The sequence below is a fragment of the Lepus europaeus genome, chromosome 3 (assembly GCF_033115175.1).
Source record: "Lepus europaeus isolate LE1 chromosome 3, mLepTim1.pri, whole genome shotgun sequence".
Classification (NCBI taxonomy): domain Eukaryota; kingdom Metazoa; phylum Chordata; class Mammalia; order Lagomorpha; family Leporidae; genus Lepus; species Lepus europaeus.
The window spans coordinates 78579180-78583928 of NC_084829.1; the positions used below are offsets into that span (position 1 = coordinate 78579180).

General features: G+C 36.0%; 1 pseudogene; it reads left to right on the forward strand.

The window, feature by feature from the left end:
- Nucleotides 1-814: 814 nt before the first annotated feature.
- LOC133756976 (large ribosomal subunit protein uL30-like) lies at nucleotides 815-1627 on the forward strand (annotated as a pseudogene).
- Nucleotides 1628-4749: the final 3122 nt, after the last annotated feature.

Below are 4749 nucleotides of genomic sequence, written 5' to 3' on the forward strand. Positions count from 1 at the left end.
AACCATGACACAGGAAGAAATTAAATATTATTATTGATTGATGACATTTTTATGTATAGAAAAATCATATGAAATTGACTAAAATAAGTGAAATGTACTTTTACATACTAACAACAAATAATTGAAAAATTAAAAAATAATTTAGTATCAAAACCCTCAAATTTCTAAGAATAAATCTAATGAAATATAGCTAGACTTCATATTACAAAATGTAAATTAAAGAATACTTAAATTCATAAATAGAAATAGTTCAATGGAATGGAGTAATGATTAAAAAGCTAAACCCACATAAATATGTTGAATTGATTTTCATCAAAGTACCACTTAAATTCAATAGGAAAAGAAATGTATTTTTAACCAGTGGTATTGGAACAACTGCCTTCCTATAGAAAAATAAAGTGACCTTAACATTTATCTCATTCAAACATAAAATTAAAAATGGGTCATACCTGCCTTAGAACTAGTGCAAACCAAGAAAATCTAATTGTTTAATTAAAACAGTTTCACTTCTGACTAACATGCAATTAGAGGGACTAGATTTGCCCTCTTCAGTGAATCAGTCAAAAAACACAAAATATGTGAAACAATAGCTTCAAAGATGCTGCCATTAAGCAGAGTAGAGCAATGATCCCTGAGAAGGCGGAAATGAAACAGGCGAGGCCTGTGCTTGGCCCAGCTTACTGCCTTGAGAGAGCTTCCATGGTGTGTTCCAGAATGAAGGAATTCCTTCTCAGCACGCACACTACACGAATTGAGGAAGCTAAGGAAATTAGAGTTCACAGGACAGAGAAAATAGGAATGCACATTATGCCTCTTTTCCGGCTGGAACCATGGAGGGTGCCCAAGAGAAGAAGAAGGTTCCTGCTGTGCCAGAAACCCTGAAGAAAAAGCGGAGGAATTTCGCAGAGCTGAAGATCAAGCGCCTGAGGAAGAAGTTTGCCCAAAAGATGCTTCGAAAGGCAAGGAGGAAGCTTATCTATGAGAAAGCGAAGCACTATCACAAGGAATACAGGCAGATGCACAGAACTGAAATTCGGATGGCGAGGATGGCAAGAAAAGCTGGCAACTTCTACGTCCCTGCAGAACCCAAGTTGGCATTTGTCATAGGATCAGAGGTATCAATGGTATGAGCCCCAAAGTCCGAAAAGTGCTGCAGCTTCTTCGCCTTCGCCAGATCTTCAATGGCACCTTTGTTAAGCTCAACAAGGCCTCAATTGTGGAGCCGTATATTGCATGGGGGTTCCCAAATTTGAAGTCAGTAATTGAACTAATTTACAAACGTGGCTATGGCAAAATCAATGAGAAGCGAATTGCTTTGACAGATAACACTCTGATTGCCCGCTCTCTTGGTAAATACAATATCATCTGCATGGAGGATCTGATTCACGAGATCTATACTGTTGGGAAGCACTTCAAGGAAGCAAATAACTTCTTGTGGCCCTTCAAGTTATCTTCTCCCAGAGGTGGGATGAAGAAAAAGACCACCCATTTTGTAGAGGGTGGGGATGCTGGAAACAGGGAAGACCAAATCAACAGACTTATTAGAAGGATGAACTAAGGTGTCTCCTATGGTATTTTTGTAATCTGGTCAGATAATAAACGGCAACTACAGTCAAATTGAAATAAACTGTTGTATTGGTGAAAAAAAAAATTATCAAACACAGCATGACTTGGTTTTCCTTTTCTTTTCCCCTCATGAGATTATTAAACAATCTTGGGCTATTCATCAGTCTTCCTGGAACTCTAAGTAGAAATCAAAAGGGGTTTTTAAAAATAGTTTGCATGAGTAATTCTGTATATATCAATCTATAAGATAGTAAATAGATGACTAAATGTGCATTGGTCAACATAAATATTCATGACAGTTAAGCTTTAAGTACCAAACCTTTTCTACAACATTGTACAGGCTTTTTTTCTCTTCTATCCTCAAACACAGAGTAAACAAAGTTATATGGTATTAACAGCTGGTGTGTTTCACCCTCAAACTGACTGAATTTTAGCAATAGATTAAATCATTTTTGCTGACAAAAATGTAGAAGGGTTATACAGTCCCTTACTACATAGGCTGGAACTTTAGAAGGAATATGATAAACACCCACCCACTCTTTCCAGGCTACCTGTAGATTAAACACTGTCACATCTGTTTGTGAGTTAAAAGGCTTACTCTACGGCTTTTACATTTTTATCTTCATGTTCCCTACTCACATAAATAATGCATAAGTGACTACAGCTAAATTATGCTTGATATTATTATATCCATACCATTACATCTCTGTAAAGCACACTCTATCTTAGTTACCTATATCTCTCTAGTTTATATGTGGAAAAATATTCACTGTATATGTTATGAGAAATGACTGTTCTTCATAAAAACTTAGTGACTTATGGAAATCATAAACTCAACTATACAAAATGCATTTTTATCTGATGGATTTTCTTTATCCTCTAATGAGAATAGAAAACATTATGTCCATCCTCCTCAAACATATCCTATTATTTTTACATATGTGGTTGAGAGATTTGCAACCAATGAAATTGGGAAACCAATTAAAACTGGAAGGCAAGGTGAAATGCAGTAGATAACAGAAAGTATTTATCAAGTACATGCCAGAGTGTAGCCACAAAGATACTTAGAACCAGAAGAGCTAAAACTGGGACAAAGTATTCAAGGAAAGAAGACCATCGGGTTGTGCTGGGGTCCAAGTTACAAGACAGGAACTTCAGCAGCACTATTTATACCTGCATTGGGAGAGCAGTGATGTATTTCTCTTGCTTGCTCTAAGCTAAGCATTTCTCCAAAACCTGTATGTATTTTCTATTCACAGAACAGATGTCTTTTTGTGCCTAGGCCTAAATGACTAAGAGGTGTTTGGGCCCACACACTCATTTGCAGCTTCATAAAATGAATGAGTATTCATTTGAGTCCCTAGAAGCCTTATAATGAGTAATGCTCTTCTCATTGATGTATTGTCTTTAGTCAACTTGCCCCAAGCAGACCTGTTCCATCCAAACAAACATCTAAGGAGACAGATCATATCTCTGCTATGGTTTGATTGTGTCCCCTGTAAAGCATGTGTTTTGGAACTTTGTCCCCCTTGCAGCAGTGCTGGGAGATGGGACCTGGTGAGAGCTCCATCTTTATGAATGGATTAATATCAATTACAATAGGGCTTGAAACTGCACAATCTCTTGTCTCTCTCAACATTCTGTCTTCTTCCATGGAATAGTTGAACACCAAGACCCTCACCAGATGTGGCTGACTTGATCCTGGACTCTCTAGCCTCCAGAACAATAAGCCAAATAAATTTCTTTTCTTTATAAATGATCCAGTCTCTGGTATTCTCTTTGAACAGATGAAAAAAAAAAAAAGAAACGCCAGATTAAAACAGCCGCTCTGGATGAGGATCACAGCAAGCGATCCTCTGCAGCAAGCATGCATCACACGCCATATGATGTTACACAGACAGGACAACTGGCTTTGAGCCTGTGAATTATTCTGGTTTTCTAGAAAAAAATTTCATTAGCAGCTTTTTCATCTCTACCTCTTCAGAGCCTTTTCTGCACTTGTGCTTGCATTGTCAATAGGTATTCCACAGTGATACTGATCCTAGCCATAGTTAATACTTTTATTTCCCCTAAAATTATTTCTTTTATTGGCTGCATAGATAGCATTTATCACATGTTGGATATTTGTTCTTCTGGTCTTTTGTTTCCACCATAATCATGATGTCACTATAAAAACCCTCTTTGATTTTGTATCTGTTAATCATACTGAGATTAACAATGGTCAACATCCGCAAAAGAAAAACAAACATGACAAAATTATGGTATTCTAGTGACTAAAATATTCATACTTCATTTTTCAAAAGAATTATCAAGAATTATCTTATAGGCCCTAAGATGAGAGATGCTATATAGAAAGCACTAAGCTGTAGTTAGCTGTGTTCTCTCTGTCCCTTCCCTTGGTTTGTGAGTCACCTGAGTACAGGATCCAAGTTTAATGTCTTCAATATGTCTCATCATGACATTTTCATAAAGATAATTACTGGGGTATAGTTTTTGAACTCAACAAAATAAATTCACAAGTATCTCTGATTTCAAAGGGGAAACAAAAAAGTGCCTGAGAATTGCATTCGTATGTATACACAATGGGATATGACTCATCCACAAAAAAGAATGAAATTCCGCCTTTTGCAACAAAATGGATGCAACTGAAAGCCATTATGCTTGGTGAAACAGAAAGACAAATATCATGCTTTCTCTGATATGTGGTAGTTATGTTTATATGCAAAAAAAAACAATGTATAAGAATGAAACTGACATCCTATATTTATTTATTGTTTATAGCCCTTGTCTATATTCCTGTGGAACAGTGGTTTTTCTACCTTTTATTTACTGAACATTATGATTAGTGGTGCATTAAGCCTGTGATTACAAAGCAAATTGAAATGATGCTATTGTGAAAATTAAAGGAAAATAAAGAAAGGAAGGAAGGAAGGGGAGGATTGAGGATGGGAGGGAAGTATGGTTATCTTCTTAGAATTGTATCTAGGAAATGCATGAAATCTCTTCTACTTATATTAATAAAAAAGATTGAATGGCAGAATCTCTTGGGAAAATTCATTTAAACTCTCATATCCATCTTCTTTACACTGCATATGTACTCTTTGAGAAAGTTTCCAGAAGATTTCAATATATTTCTCTGAATTAAAATTACATAAATTAAAAAAAATGAGCTTGCTTTCTTTG